Source organism: Toxorhynchites rutilus, chromosome 1 (assembly GCF_029784135.1).
Source record: "Toxorhynchites rutilus septentrionalis strain SRP chromosome 1, ASM2978413v1, whole genome shotgun sequence".
Taxonomy (NCBI): Eukaryota; Metazoa; Arthropoda; class Insecta; order Diptera; family Culicidae; genus Toxorhynchites; species Toxorhynchites rutilus.
This window is the reverse complement of record NC_073744.1, coordinates 40,680,435-40,697,182: the sequence shown is the minus strand read 5'-3', so window position 1 is coordinate 40,697,182 and position 16,748 is coordinate 40,680,435. Positions and strand designations below refer to the sequence as shown.

General features: G+C 38.3%; 1 protein-coding gene, 1 long non-coding RNA gene and 1 pseudogene across 6 annotated transcripts in view; 2 read left to right on the top strand and 1 right to left on the bottom strand.

Moving 5' to 3' along the window:
* Window positions 1–16,748, bottom strand: part of LOC129762268 (serine-rich adhesin for platelets) — a 481,936-nt gene that overhangs the window by 425,337 nt on the left and 39,851 nt on the right. For all 5 annotated transcript variants that reach the window (XM_055760379.1, XM_055760383.1, XM_055760380.1 and 2 more), the window contains exon 2: window positions 14,016–16,120. The gene's annotated coding sequence lies outside the window, so the exon portion shown is untranslated. The remainder of the gene's footprint in view (window positions 1–14,015; window positions 16,121–16,748) is intronic.
* LOC129762270 (replication factor C subunit 3-like) lies at window positions 1,505–2,552 on the top strand (annotated as a pseudogene).
* LOC129762273 (uncharacterized) lies at window positions 5,547–6,525 on the top strand. The gene is made up of 3 exons (XR_008740592.1): window positions 5,547–5,762; window positions 5,815–6,028; window positions 6,097–6,525. It is a non-coding gene; the product is annotated as an uncharacterized LOC129762273 (long non-coding RNA).

Sequence of the window (16,748 nt, the reverse complement as noted above, 5' to 3'; positions counted from 1 at the left end):
CTAAACTGAAAAATCTTTTTCCGTATTGCTCCGAGCATTTAAACTCACCCCATAGGTTTTCCAACCCTGGGATAAGTTGAATCCAGTGACAATCGACTATTTTTTAAACATTGCTGCAGGTGCCGGACGTTATTTGTCAGTGATTGCTGTATAAAATAATGATTCATCAAAAAATAAGAATGATTCTTATTTCGTTCTTCAGTACATTCTACACAATTCATGAATACACAGATATGATAAAAGTCAAATTTGTTAATTTTGCAACTAGGGGCAGAGCTGCGATTTGTCGTGAGAATCAAGTGATGGTACTCACACAAAGATAATCAACAAATTTTGTACTACGATTATCTTTGGTGACCATCCCAAAGTCAGTCCAATAGTGTGAGAAGAGTATTATCACAACACTAACGCATGGTGAACTTCTACTTGACAGTAGAAATCCGAGCTTCTCGGTGAGTGTCCTGTCGCTGAAACGTCAGAATAGTGCGACACTCAAAAGCCTAGCTGATGATTTGGTGCAAGGCGCGTAGAAGTATTCCTAAGGTGGGCCAACTTGCTAAAACCACTCTTCAGCCATCTTGGAAGTCTACTGTGTTTTGTTTGTAAACAAAACACAATACGCTTGTGCCAAAGCTCGCTCGTGATCAGTCTGTCTCTTTCACACTTCAAGGAAAAAATTCCCCTTCTGCTTTCTTCCGTACTGTTTTCATATACCGCTCCCCTAACCAACTTAGTGACGAAACGGTCTCACCTAGTACCATAGACCCGTCTTGATTTGGTGTTCGGTGCCTAGGTGACGGTTTGGCGATATTCACAACATTCGCCTCTTTGTGTTCGTTCGTGTGTTCGTGTGACTAGGGATGCCAGATGTGAATATACAGTTTCATTTTAAATACAATTTGAAAAATATTGTGTTTTCAGGCATGTATTTTCTTTTCAACTTTTCAGACGGCCTTAACGTTTTTAGCGGCACTTCGCCGACTCTACGTAGTAATACACGTGTCATTTGTATTAGTACTTAGTTTGTGGTATAACACGCCTTGCCTATCCCCTCTATTCCGGCTCCCGATCGGGTTTGAAAATAGCAAAATGATGCATTTTGTAACCCGTTCGACTTCGATTTTTTTACCAAATTTGTTTCTCATCATTGCAAGGATACTAAATTTGCAGACATGTTAGCAATTTTACTGATATTTAATGTACTGTCTATCCTGTTGCAAACTTATATTTTCAGTTGCAGACTGCAGGGATATGGTATTTCTGCTCTTTATGACTTGATTTCCTGCGCTTAAAACCCCTTTTTTCAAACATTACTTTGCTATTCTCGCGGTTACAAAAGTATCTACATCTCAGATTCCATCAACATTTCAGATTTTTGTCGAAGATTTTCAAAAAAAATCATCTGGCATCTCTGGAGGTGATGCATTTACTCTGACAAAGGCCAACACGAAAACAACAAGTCACCAAGTATTTTTGTATTATACATCAAATATTTTTGTGTACAATGGCTCTCTGAGTTGACCGCTACCGATCGCGCCAGCTGTCCAAACTGGACTACCACAAAACGCAAGTTGCGCATCTGATTAATCTTCACTCCCAGGGAGACTTCCCGCATCTCATGTTATACGGTCCTTCCGGGCCAGTAAGAAAACTCGCATCATGTATCTGCTGTGGAAACTTTACCAACCGGGCGTGGAACGGCTACGCAATGAAATAATAAACTTCACAACGCCCTCGAATCGGAAGGTGGAAATCAGTACCATCAGCAGTAATTACCACATCGAGTTGAATTCATCGGTTACCGGGATATATGACAGGGTGGTCGTGTCGGATTTGATCAATCAAATTGATCCCAGCGGGTAGAGTGAATATGAGACTCGTCTTGTCCGTGGTGGATTAGCTGATCAAAGATACCCAGGATGCGCTGAGAAGAACCATTGAAAAGTATGTGTCTAGGTGCAGATTGCTTTTATGCGCCAATTCTACTTTGCGGGTTATTCCCGCGGTGAGAAGTCGTTGCTTGGGAATAAGGGGGCCGGCTCTATCTTAGGAGGATATTCTTAAAATTTTGAATGTAATATTGTCATTTGTTTGTTTCTTGAATGTAACAACACTATTTGCACTTCAGCACATTCCTTCGGAGAAAAGAATTACGCTATCCTCATGCTGGAAGCTTTCAAGGTACAACAGTAACCGTTCACGGTCAACTAAGAAGTACCGGAAATTGACTGGCAAATATTCCATCGAGAAACCGCCAATCAGATTGTCCTCGAACAAAGTCCACAGAAGCTGGAGGGGGTGAGCGAACGGCTATACTAGCTGCTATTTCAAGGCGTTCTATCGAATGTTATAATCTGTGGATTGGTACCGAATCTGGTTAAAAATTGCGATATGAGTCTGAAGACGCAAACATTGAATTTTGCCGGGAATTATGAACACTGGATGCAACAAGGAAGCATACATATATTCCATTTGGACGTGTTCGTGGCGCAGTTTGTAACACTGTATAAGAAGTTTCTAATAAAGCTTCAATGGAAGTGGATGATTTTTGAGCGATTCTTTGAGATTGCAATTCTTTCGTTTAAAAAAAAATGAAATTTTTGTGTTCATCTCACGTTTATTAACTAAACTTCAATAGTTCTGGTAAGGCTTAACTCTAAATAAAAAAAAACGCCTTGTCGGTTTTCAATCGGATCATTTTCATGATCCGCAAATAATTATGAAATGGTAAATTAATCAATATACTTAAATATCATTTCATTCAAATAATGGTTTCGGCGGCACCATGTTTATTTTAAAATTATATTTAATATAACTTTTAAAATTATGACACCATGATCTTTTTTATTATAAATGTTTATTCATTTTAACTGCAAGAAATAAATACTCGAATACTGAAAGACAATTGTTCGAATGAATCGAATATTTAAAAATGGCCCACGATAAATCGATAATCGAATAAACGAAAAATTTAGACATCTCTAACAACAACAACAACTTATACTTCAACAAACAAATCTAAACCAAGGAAAGTGAAGTGGAAGGTAAAACGTAATGTCAGAATTGCCGTTCGGGCGTATCCCGTAAGTTTGAATTTATTTACATAGATGGTATCCAAACAACACTAAACATTGGCTACAGTTTCGTCGGCACAGTTGATTGCCGTTATGAACCAGCACAAAAAACAAAGCTACAAATTATGCACCACGATCAAAGCATTCCCTGAATAAATCATATCACATTAGCCGAGCCAGCTGGCGGAAGCGTATGCATAAAGGTTACTAGGTTACTATTTTCAACGACAACTGTTTATTTATTATACTGCTTCAAATACCTTCGACGAAATCAAATGTAACCATACCAACGTAAGTAAAAACATAAACAAATCCAAACCTTTCGTCTTGCCATTCCTCATACGTCTTTCCTAAATAGTGTAAATTACGAGCCACCTGTTAACTCCACCTTCTTGATCTAAACAACCGTCGCGATTGTCAAAAATGATTGGAACTGTCTGATCACTCACATTTCTACTACCATCATACGCCACAACCACCGCTCTCGTAACGTAAAGTTGTAAACAGAGCGATCGGCAGTGAGAGGCATTGGAACCAACCGTAATTTAATTAGGTGTCAGAAACAAAAGAGTGAGTATCACGACTGAATATTTGGATCTCACGTGCCGTGAGAGGAATTGAGTGACTATGGTCAGCTTTTTTGTGACATTGACGGTGATGGATTGCAGCTCTGACTAGGGGTCGTTCAAACGTAACGCATTTTTTACTACTGTTGATTCCCTCTTCTCTACATGATATGAAACAAATGGTCATTTGCATAAAAATGTTTAGATGTAGTGGAACTTATTTCGAAACAAGTTTCCACAAGCCATCCCTCCTTCCTTTTTGAGTGCGTTACGTAATATTTGAATATTTGCATGATCCCATAAACCTCATTAGTGGCTGTTTCGAGTGGCTCTACTCTGACATGAAAGCGTCTAAAATAGTATTCTTGATGTTATTGTCCATTCTGTGTGTATTAAACTACTCCCCCACATCTTACGTGTACCAAAAACGTGTTTTTTTCCGAATGTTTATATGTAATTCTTTCAATTCAGTATTTTATAAATCAGTTGTAGATAGTTCGAGAAGCAAAACCGCACATTAAACTCATGATAGTTCCGCGTTTCTACTTACCTCGCTCTACGGACGAGTTGAAACAATGCATATGAAAACAAGACATTTTCAAAATTGATATTTTTCGAAACATCCAGTGTGAATCCCTTTTTTTATATCGAAAGTCATCTGCTATACCTTGTATATGCTGCAAACAGAATTAAGTTTAGTTATTTAGTGATTTTTTAAGATAACTTTCAAGTTGAACTTCGAAAAAATCGTTTCAACTTGCCCCGGTGTACCTTAATCATTCCTGATTGTAAATTAAGATATTGGCCAGGAATATCGTAACTTTTCATTCATTTCATTTCATTCAGAACGGGTGAATTGTGGTACCTTGAATGGCTTCATCGGCTTAGGATAAAGATTGAGCCGTTGATAACCAACCCTGTATGAAACTTTCATATCAGCGTGTCGAATTTCCTTCCAACAAGTAAGTAAAATTGCCCTCGATGATCAAACGGTTTCCTCCGACAGCGAAGTTTAAAATGTCCACCAGACTCACAAATAGATTGCAGGTTGCATTTCCTGCCAATAATGATTCCCTACAAAATCATTTAAGACACTATTTTCGCTCGCGATTTTTTAACCTCTTTTAGAAAACTCGTCACGCTTTTACATAGCACATTCGGAGAATTTGATTTTCATTGACAATTTTGTTCCTGAAGATGCGTTTAATTTTCTCGCCACAGAGAAAGGTTCATATTGTTTAGCAATAAAAATGTGTTTCTAATAGAAACGTTTATACATTTGAACATAATTAGCTCTGCAGAACCTTATTTTTTCGTTCAATACTCACAGAAATTAAATGCATTACTCGTGTAAAACTACTTGTTCAAATTCACCACTTTTTATTTGCGTTTTGTTTATATTTGCTTCTGTAAACCAAGGCGCTTATATCAATGTATAACAGGTGATGCAACATCATCACTTCAATAAGAACAGGGTTACGGTTTGTGGAGCGGGGGTTGTTTGTTCTGTTATTGGTAGGATACGCCATTTTTGCATTTACACATGCGGGGTAGTGGAAATGAGAATTAAATTCTACAAAATCATCCCTTCTGTTTCCCACAAATTCACGAAAGCCGATCATAGTAGGCATCGTTCGAATAAGCGTTATAGCAGTTTGTAGAGAGCCGCCGGCAGCGTTCTGATGCTGTTTGTAAACAATACCGACAGCAATTCCAATATGGCTGAAAGTGCATTTCATATGATTGTTCACCTGGTATATATAGAGGCGCCTTGCTGTAAACTTGCTGTCAAACTCAGCTTCGATGGAACGAATTGCTCTTTCTATACACTCAGAAAATGGGTTACTAAAAAAAGCTACCAAATTTTTGATCATGTAAACATTAGTAGAATGTACATATTTTCTGTAAATATTACCAACTGTATGTAAAATGAATGACAGATGCAATACAAAATCCTACCAACGATTGGAACATTTTACTACGAGGTATTGTTAACTTTGACGATTGTCATTACTGGCAACCGCAAAGAAAATGTAAACATAGCATTATGATAATTGAGTTGAGCGGCACTACTTTTTGATATTGTTTTCCTCACAGAAGAAGGTCGAATCACCCAGGACAGGTGAGTTCTTGAAAATCAATTTGGCAAAGGCAACTTCATAAACGATTTGCAGACGACTGTGATCGGTGGTTTGATCAATTGGATGTGTTCCGGATTCGACAAGGCGAAGGTTCCGTTTCCATTGCCCCAGCGGCTTCAACTCAATTTTGCAACGGGGCGTAGAGCTGGCCTCATTTAATGCCGTCTGAGTTTCGTCAGTTTCGTGGTATTTCACGAATATGTTCGACTGAGAAAAAATTACATGTTGGTCCTGGGAGAGAATAATGGTGAGAATTGTCTATCGTCTATCGTAGCTGTTTGTAGGTATCATTGTGTATTTTTTCCTAATTTGTAGCCCAATCGATGCAGGATCAGACGTCGGGCGCTGCAATGGTCATGGCCCAAGATCCCAAAGCAGAAGCATCATAAATTAACGAACACCGGAATGCGTTGGCTGATGTCGAAGCAGTTCAGTTCATAAATGTTGCTAATATCGCATTTTAGATAGTTTAGAGAGTTAAATAAATGACTAAAATGTATACTCAATAATGATAAAAAAAAATCAATAACAATACATACATGAAGGTTAGGTTAACATAACATGTAGTAGATGTTAAAGCAACGTAGAACCGAAGGCTTTTACTGGGTTATACTGGCCGATTTGACATTTGTTTACCAATGTTATCGTGTAATATTTACGAATAGTTCGTTTTGAAAAATCGACCAATCGTTGGTTATGTCTACCAAAAAATCGTCATATATACTATTTTTTTCTGAGATTGTAGCGAATCCGGTTCCACCTGTTCCTATTTATTACAATTCGTTTCGTAGCTGTTTGCATAGAACTAGATTGTTGTAGTTTTGTCTATCGGTTTCAAAACAGATACAGTCAATCGCAAAATTAAGCGTACACATGTCACTGTACGTTTATTTGATACAACATATTTTTAGTACACTTCTCCTTTTGATGCATACTAATTAACCACACATTTGACTATCATTGCCCAAAAGGGAATTCCGCGAGAAATTATTTGACAATTATTTAATTCCTTAGAGTTGGAAAAAATCTCTATTTCATTCATTGCAAAATTTAGGATACGCCTTTTGATTTCTCCAAACAAATTACCCTTGTGAGTAAAATCATTATCCAAAATCTCTAAAATCATTGCATTGCAAAGAAAAAGTTTGAAAATGTTTTGATCAAAACGGCAATTAAGAGAAAAGAAAACCTATATTATTACGTGTACAATGATCATAAACATGCATTGTCGAGGAAATTCATTTCGGGAAATAGGAGCTGCTGTAGGAATAATTCACTCTACTGTACAGAAAATAATAAACAAGCGGAAAAATCTCCCAGGACGCGGACGGATCTTGTCTACTGGTGATGAACGGGTAATTGTGCGAACATTGCGAAATAACCCTAGAACAAGCATTCCGAAATCGGCTACCAAGGTAGCCGGCATTGTCCGTAAAAAGCCTTACATTTCAAAGGTAAATATGAAAAAACAACTGGAGTTTGCTGAGGTATATATGAACAAACCTAACAAATTCTGGAACAAGGTTCTTTATACAGATGAGACGAAAATCAATCTCATGGGATCGAACGGAAGACAGATGGTGTGAAGAAAATCTAGATCAGTGGTCCAGTTTCAGTATTTGGTTCGAACGATAAAAAAAGGGACGAAAATCAACTGAAAAATGGTACACTGGTGGCTTCTGAATCACATTTTTCATGAAACAACAGGACCATACGGACAACGCAAAGCGAATGATTCATATTCAACTAATGTAGCAGATCCTGATTATCAAGTCTCAGAGAGTGCAAACTATATGATTATTTAACTCGATAGAGGCTGAAGGATAGGTAGTCAGATTATCTTTTTTCATTTGTAACGCTGTTATCCCTTGAAATATATATATTCATATAGATCGCAAAGATTTACTTGCAACAAATGTGGAGGCGATCTGGCGTAGTGGTAACATCCATGCCTCTCACGCTAAAGGTCACGAGTTCAATTCTCACTCCCGACATTCTTCCAAAAATGGAGGTAAAAAGTGACGAACCAGCCAAATGAGCTGAAAGTCACTATAATACAGATAAAAAAAAATACTTGCAACAAAACAAGTGAGAAACAAAAACTTTCTCGTTTTAGATCTTTTTCCATTCGCTGCTCTCCGCAAATGGTGACCGAATGATGACGTAATTTTTCTTGCATCACTTCTCACTCTGCACTTGTCTGTGCAGCGGTTTTCGCTCTTGTAGAACGGGACGATGTATCCGGTTCAAACTTGTATGCAGGCTTCGAAAATGGTGTGCGATGTTTGGTACAGTTCCTCTCTTGGTTTAATCATTTAGTGTAACACAAGTGATTACTGTCATTCATACAAGTATCTGAATGATCCACTCATGTTTGGTTATATGTTCGTGAGAGGTTACTTGCATGACAACCCAATGTGTCATTCGATATTGATCGAAATCCAAACACTGGGGCCATACCAAATACAAAATGATTGAGTTTTGTTGTTTGTTTGCATTTCTGAACTGATTACAATTTCTCTTCTTAAGAAAAATTCGAGCTGTACACTTCATTTTGCCACGTCTGAATCGAGGGTCTTTCATTTGTTCTATAAACACGAGGTAAAAATGTGATCGTTTTAATTTTTTTCCTACATGAAAACAAAAAGGATCGATTTCATGGTAAATATAAGTCGCTTTTAATTATTTACTTTTTAACTCCTAAAAACTCAAAAACAACGAACCAACAAGGAGTGTACGCTCAAATATGCGATTGGCTGTGAGTATTATATAATTTCAGAATGTTATTTTCTGATTATTGTTTTACGTATCCGTGGACGACGATGACAGGTAAGTGACAATATATATTCATGTTAAATAGCTAGACTAATTGCTATTTGTTTTCAGCTGTATTGTGTGTAAAGTGTCTTGTTTTGATTGTATGGTATTTGTTTATTTTGTTGTGCGTTAGATAACTGTCAATTTTACGACGATAAACCGAATAAGCTACGGGAAGCTGGAGAAATGGAGTTGCGTGAAAGATAGCGGAAGATTTCGTTCCACAATGGTGCATACATAATTGAATAAATGTGCCTTCAATTATTTTTCCTAATACTCGAAATCTCCACGTGGCTCCTCCAAAGTGATCTCGCCAATGGAGACGCACAGTGAGAACGTGATTATTTCCGATAGACCACAAAATCTGCCGCCACAAATTGACGAAGTTTACGGTCCATTAACCTCTGCCAATATAAGTTTTTATCCGGTCAGCATTTGTGATCAGCCCTGATCAGTTCACACTGCCAATCCGAAATGCCCTAACGAATTGGGAAGAGTGAAAGAATATTGACAGGGCGGAAAAAATCACACACACGCACACACACTCACACCTCCAGAACAGTCATATTTAGACCAAACGTCACATAAATCAACGACAGGGCGGTGTTTGGGAAATGGAAACAGACCCCGAACCGGAATCGATCGGTCTGTGCGGGGAGGTGTCGAACATCGGGTGGCAATATTTATGTAAACGATGTCGTAATTTATGCTCTCTCGTAGAAAAAAAACACCAAGAGCGCACGGTGGGCGGAATAGTTGTTCCAATTGGTCTCGATTCCCAAGCCAGCTCCTGTCCAAAACCAAATATTTTAAAAAGCTGGGTGTAAATGACATCTGTCATCTGGCAGTAGACAACGGCTACAATCTTCTGTATATGCAGATCGTTTTATCGTGTTTACGCGTGTCATCTCTCATGTGTTCAAGTCCAACCACTCCGGTCAAAGTTTTTCCTGAACTGTCCAACTGTTTCAAGGCTCTCGGCGGCAGATTTTGCTACTGCATAAATTGGGAGGAAAAGAACTGTTATTTATGCATGCTGTGGTTTCTTGTTTGTTTATACACGCACACACAAACGCGCGCGCACACTATTTCCATCTGTCCGTTTCAGTTGGATGCGGCCAAACTTGGTTGCCCATCCAATCGGTGATGATATATTGACTGTGACGTTTTCTTATTTTCTCGTGTCACGATGGGTAGCTTTTTTTTCTGTCCACTTGCTTTTATTACTTATCTCACGTGGTAAGTGGATGGAGGTGGTCTTCGGAAAACAGGACATTAACAGCTGAGATGAGCATTGGAGGGTCGTCTGAGAACCGTTAAATCAATATCTCACTGTTTACGTTGGTGTTGTCAACCATAAACACATTTAAAACAAAAAAGACTTTAAATTTAGTATATGCTTATAATGTTTGAAAACAGTCGGAACAACTCCTTGATGCGTGTATTCTACGATGCGAGGAGAAATACTGCTAGGAAGTTTGGTACTCAGTGCATGTCATTAACATGAAATGTAAACAACTGTTTTATAGTATTAAATATGTCAAATATTGTGTCAAAAAGGATATTATAAGATACTACTTCAATAAAACAAGTACAAATCTGCAGCAGACTTGATCGGTGTTAAGTCCGACCGGACCATGTGACATTTATATAATTTTGAGAAAAACGAAGTTGAAGTTTACGTTATTCCTGCTGCACGCGTGGTTTTCCAAATCTGATAAATGTTGTATGTAGCTTACGAAATGCTTAACAATGCAATCAAAAACTCGAAATTTTCAATTTTACAACTGGGTCCCCTCTGACTTAACACCGACTAATTTTTATTAACGAATTTTCCACGGTTAAAAATTTGAAAGACTATTCAGTGCAAATTCATGCTTAAAAAATCCGTGATAGCATTTTACGGCGTTTCAGCAAACCCCCTAGCGTACCAAATTTCTTCAAAAATACTTGCGAAAAAAAGTAATTACAGTTGTTGACAAAATATAAACTCCCATGAAGCTCCTCTAAAATCCAAGAATAATAGACAATTCTGATATAAAAAAAATCTAAGAAAACGTAAAGCATTTTAGTTCGTGAGCTATTTTGTTTTTTTTAATGATGAATGTAATGTGAAAATATATATATTGGGTTGGGGAAAAAGAAATGTCGTATATTGTCAATATTTTTTTTAAACATTAAACATATTAAACATATCTTGTGTTGTACTTATCGCATCGGGTCATACTATACGGCTATTTAAGGACGACAATCTGTGCTACAAGTGTCGTTTTGACAGTGTTGTGATTGTCCTTTTCAGTTCCAAGTTATAGCGCGTCAAAGATGGAGTCCACCAAGCAAGAAATTCGGCATATTTTACGTTTTTACTACCTGCGAGGTAAAACTGCAACGAAGCCTGCAACGTTTTCGTGTAGTTTATGGACCCGATACTGTAACGATTCGCACAGCACAGTGTTGGTTTGATCGATTTCGTTCTGGTGTAGTGGCTGTCGAAGATACACTCCGTACTGGTAGGCCAATCGTCGTGGAAACCGATAAAAACGTTGAAATCATCCAAGTAGACCGACATGTGAGCACTCGCTCGATTGGCCAGGAACTGGGTATAGACCATAAAACCGTTTGGAATCATTTGCAGATGATTGGATTCCAAAAAAAGGTGGATGTATGGGTGCCACACGAGTTGACGCAAAAAATCTTTTAGACCGAATCAACGCCTGCGATGCACTGCTGAAACGGAACGAACTCGACCCATTTTTGAAGAAGATGGTGACTGGTGATGAAAAGTGGATCACGTACGACAACCTAAAGCGAAAAAAGTCGTGGTCGAAGCGCGGTGAGTCGGCCCAAACCATCGCCAAGCCCGGATTGACGGCCAGGAAGATTTTGCTGTGTGTTTGGTGGGATTGGAAGGAAATCATCCACTATGAGCTGCTCAACTATGGCCAGACCCTCAACTCGGTTCTACTGTGAGCAGCTTGACCGTTTGAAGCAGGCGACTGACCAGAAGCGGCAAAAAATAATCAATAGGAATGGTGTTGTTTTCCACCAGGACAACGCTCGGCCTCACACATATTTGATGACCCGCCAGAAGTTACGGGAGCTCGGATGGGATGTCCTATTGCATCCACCGTATAGTCCGGACCTAGCTCCAAGTGATTATCATCTCTTCCGGTCCATGCAAAACGCTCTTGGTGATACTAAGTTGGCCTCAAAAGAGGCTTGCGAAAACTGGCTGTCTGAGTTTATTGCAAATAAGGAGGGGGGTTTTATTAGGGGGGAATAATGAAGTTGCCTTCTAAATGGCAACAAGTTTACGAACAAAACGGCGCATATTTGACTTAAATTGGATAATTTTAAGTATGTTAAATAAAGCGTCAAATTTCGATAAAAAATACGACATTTCTTTTATCCCAACCCTATTAATTTTTTTTTTAAATATCCTCCTTCAATGTTATACGTTGACACATTCAGTTTTCTACCATTTGAGTAACGGACTGGTACGTTTGGTATGTGAACTTCCTATCTGTCAAATAGCTATCAATACAATCAAAGCTTAACACAACTAAAACCCGTGAATCTCCCCACCCTCTATTCTCCATCTCGGTTTTAGAGGGTATACCGTAGTGACACTTTTATTTTTAGCCAGTGTTTCCAACAAGAAATATGTGTTCAAAATCATATAACACCAAGTGAAAATTTTCATTCGAACAATTTGAAAGTAAACTTCGGGCTATCTTTTAACGAGATTTCACATGTATTACGTGTAATTAGATTTTTGTGTATCGTTCACGAAAATTCACCACAAAGATAAAACAGTGTGCAGAATCACGGTATGTTGTTCAGATACTTTAACAAATTTATGATTTTTGTTAATTTAAACCCATCACAATATTACACTCGTAGAAAAATAGAACAAGAAATATTCATATATTATTGGATTGCTTACAAAATGTTTTTCCATCGTTTTCCGACATATAGCTCTTAAGATGGAAATGGCAAAAGTTTAGTGGATATAAACGCTCTTTTCACGGATGAGATAATTATAGTGTTTATTATTTTAACATGATTATATAAACTGTTATTTCATCAATTCGGAATATATTTGATTACATTCTATTGTGATTTATAGAAAAAAATGTAAATCACGATCAAATTTCCGTGCAAAGCAAGAAGAAATATATATCAGCGATAGCAGGTTTGCAGTGTCCACGTCTGGTGGCGATATACGTTTAGTTAGGCAAATTAAACAAATTAAATATAGCAGGACCGAAGACGAAGAATTTGAATAAAATGTTTTACATCATGTTGTTTGATTATTTAAAACACGTAGTACTGACCCTTATTCACCTTTTTTTCATCCTATTCCATGATATTTACTCTATTACACTATTCACACTATTACCCTGAAACACATAGTAATCTATATAAATAAAAATGTAAGGCAAAATCTGTTGGTAAGCGGAAAACCCAAAGAAGGGGTGGTCCGATTTTAGCCTTCTCCATTTTGTTGTATTCGTCTCTTCCCGTAGATCAATATAGTGGAGAGAAAAACCGGAAAATTTTCGGGGAACCCTGAGGGAAGGTCGGAAAATTTGGAAAATTGAGAAAAGTTTCTGAACATCCAAGATGGGCTTTTTTGTGCATATCACTGTATTGCAAAAAAATATTTCAAGTGAATCGGTGAAATTATTTTAGTGAAATTTACCAATCATTCTTACAAAAGTAATTCTGACAAAATAAGAATACAGTTGAAGGTTTGCAACAAACAAGTAGCAAGTGGCTTTTATTTTGTAAACGGTCGCTATCTTTCCAATAAATAGTCATTTTGTATATTCAATAAAAGAACCCACCCTGAAATACATTGATCATCATTGATTGAGGAGTGGATCAACTGAAATTTGTATCTCATTAATTAATCGTTGAATGTTTGTCTATTGCAGGGGGTTTCAGAATTTTTAATAGCAGAGCACTTTTTATAGCAAAAACATTTGACAGCGCACCTGCATTTTTTAATTAATATAACAAATCCTATTTGCATTGAGATTACCCAACTGGTAACAACTCTATTTCGATTGCTCGTCACAGTTACACGATATCTGAACCGGAGTAAACAAGTTAAATCGCTATATGTCCAGTGAAATTAGATTAAAGAATGTTTGTTTCAAGGTAGGTTTTCAAGTGGTAGCAATTGCTATAACTTCGCGAAGCACAAATTTCCAGCAGAGCTCTATTTGAAAACCCCTGGTCTATTGAAACGGCTGAATTACTATTAACAGGTTTGGACAACCTTTCAATGAATAGAACATTCAAATAGGTATGATTTATCACTATGCATATTAGAAATACCGAAGACTATCTTTTAAAAATCTTAAAATACAGCAAGAACTTCGTCAATTTGAATATTCGATTCCACCTACCTTCCACGGTATATGCGAGGTCAACTCGCTCTCAGAAAAGATCTTTTCACCGATTTTTCAGTTCAGGCTGACGTTTCGCGTCGCAAACGCTTGATCTTCTATTATTACAAGTGCGCAATCACGATTCACACAGTACACAGTTTCGCACCAATATAGAGCCCTCACACACCCACACTACTACAACACCTGCACTAGAAGAAACAACGTCTTATCAGATGGGTTTATTCGATGGATACATTTTGGCATTTTGTTTTGCCAACAATCGGTGTTTTTTTCCGATGCGGAAATATTCCACTGTTGCCCTTATCGGTGAGGGTTCGTATGGCTAGTAATTGTTTTCATTAGCGCTGTTTTCATCATGTTACGCCATTAGAGGACCACTTATCATCGAGGTAATCCTGCTAATCTATAATTTTCATCCCTTGATACGGGAAGGATGTGAAGCTCCGTCCGTGATCTAAGTTAGCTCGCAACCGACCAACCGAGTGGAACTGGGGAAAAATTAATATTTATCGGAGGATAACGCGTTGTGTTTGTTTCGGGCGCTTTTGTGTTCCCTACGAGCAAGTCCAGCCCCAGTCCTTATGCAGAGTACAAGGGTCGCTGGATGCTGTTTATCCAATTAATTTTCCACTCGTCTCACTCTCGCTCGCTCGCCACCTTTCCACTGTTTTTTTTTTTCCAGCGGAAAAATTACTACTGATGATGGCGATTATTTAATAAATATTACCGCTGTACCGGTTATTAATAAGATTAATCACGTCTCCGCCTGTCGCCGGTCGCCGCTGGTCGTTGGGGCTCATATTTCTTGGCAGCCGCTGGTCGGTGCGCTTCTTCGGCCGCTCCGGCTTCGGCGCGACTCGCTTCGAATTTGGCACATTTGTATGATTGTATGTTGTGTTATTTTATTTATTATTTTTTTCGTTTCTCTCTCTCTCTCACTGTCAGTACGTATATGTTTTTCCTTAGCCTCCGTTTGTGCCTGTTCTGCTGCTTCGCTACCATTAAAACATTATTTTAAGAGGACGGTAATATGTTTTACGTGTATGTGTATGTGTGTTGTTTGTCTTTAAACTTTTTTTTCTGTTTGCTACAGTTGAGAGTGATTGAGATTCATTTGTATTGTTCACAACCGCTCGAGACTTGAGTGTTCGGCAAAGTACAAATAGGAAGTAAAAATTTGATAGAAAATATTTTTTGTTATTTCACACTACAGCTACCGAATAACAACTATGTAACATTTTTTCTCTTTTTCTTTTCTTATGTGTATTATTTTGTCAACTTTTTACACAAACACGGCACCGAAGAAAACACTGTAGAAACTTTAAACGCCGAGAGGAAAGAATAAACCGAGAGTAAAATTGAGCACAACCTTCGAACAACTTTTGCAAACACGCCTCGAAGTCAGCGCTTCTGTTTTCTTCGTGAGTCAGTGAAATAATTCGGCTGAGTCCGTGTCGCTACATTTTCACCTTCAGTGGGTTTGACGGGGGTTGGAGACCCTTCGACAGCGCTCGCCGTTCATCGAGAGGATTGCTTAATTTAACAGCACATTTTTCGCTTAGAGGTTTGTTCGTTTATTGGTTGTCAGTTTATTGTTTTCTTCTTCTTCCTCTTCTTCTGGTGGGACTCAAATTTCGTTTTGCACGTTAGCGCGCGCACACACACACGCACACAGTACACACTCCGACCCGACTTGACTTTGAGGAATGTTTCTTTCTGTTTCTGTCACCGCCCGGTTTCTAGTTCCTTCTCCGATCACACGATTTTCAAACCAGTAAGCACATTATATTGTCACTTTCGTGAACGAGCACAAAATAATCGAGACTTTACGTTTCAATTGTCCTTCGGTTTGGTTTTACACTCTCACTGATTTCCGTGCTACCCCGAACGGGAAACGCTTGCCACCGTTTTGGGCGGGGAATTATTCCAATTGCTGGATTTACATCTGCATCTGTACCAATCGTTCGTCGGTGCACCCACGCACTTATTCACACGTGCCTAAATTTGATTTGATCTCGGGTTTGATTTTATGCTCCATTTTACGTTCTCGAAATGACATTTTCCCGCTGCTTTGCTGACCAGTTTGTGATGATGGCCGGGGGCTGAAAAAGGAAAGAATAACTGTGATTAACTTCTTGTGATCACAACGGTTCCCCATCGTTGCATGCACTTCGATGGAGACGCATTATAGTCAGAGAGATTTTAAATGACAGTCCATACACTGAGCGAAATAAAAATAGCACCAATGCGATTTTCGGCGATTCCATTCAAAATTCCCTGTTTATCATCTTTTGCCAACATTATGATGGTTATTCTGTGGACTGTTTACATTTAATTCCAACACTTCCAAAAAATCAGTGCGAAATATAAATAGCACCACCAAGTCAAGTGGTCCTCATTTGACAGGTGTTTGTTATGGTTTTCAAAATAGTCGAAGTTGTGCTCAAGTGGATTCATTTGGTAGTGAAATCAAGTTTTCCTATGTCATTTAGACATCATGGGTCGATCAAACCATCTTACGTTCGAGGAAAAGGTGAAAATTAAGCCCACAACGATGCAGACCTCTCTAATAGAGTAATCGGTCGAAAGATTCATTGGGCACACATGGCTGTTGGAAATTTCTTGAAAAACGTGGACAAAGGTGACCGCGTTGAGAAACGGGTAAAGAAAAGTATGCTCTCGGCGATGGATATACGAAGAATTCGTAGAATTGCACTGAACCAGAAAAAA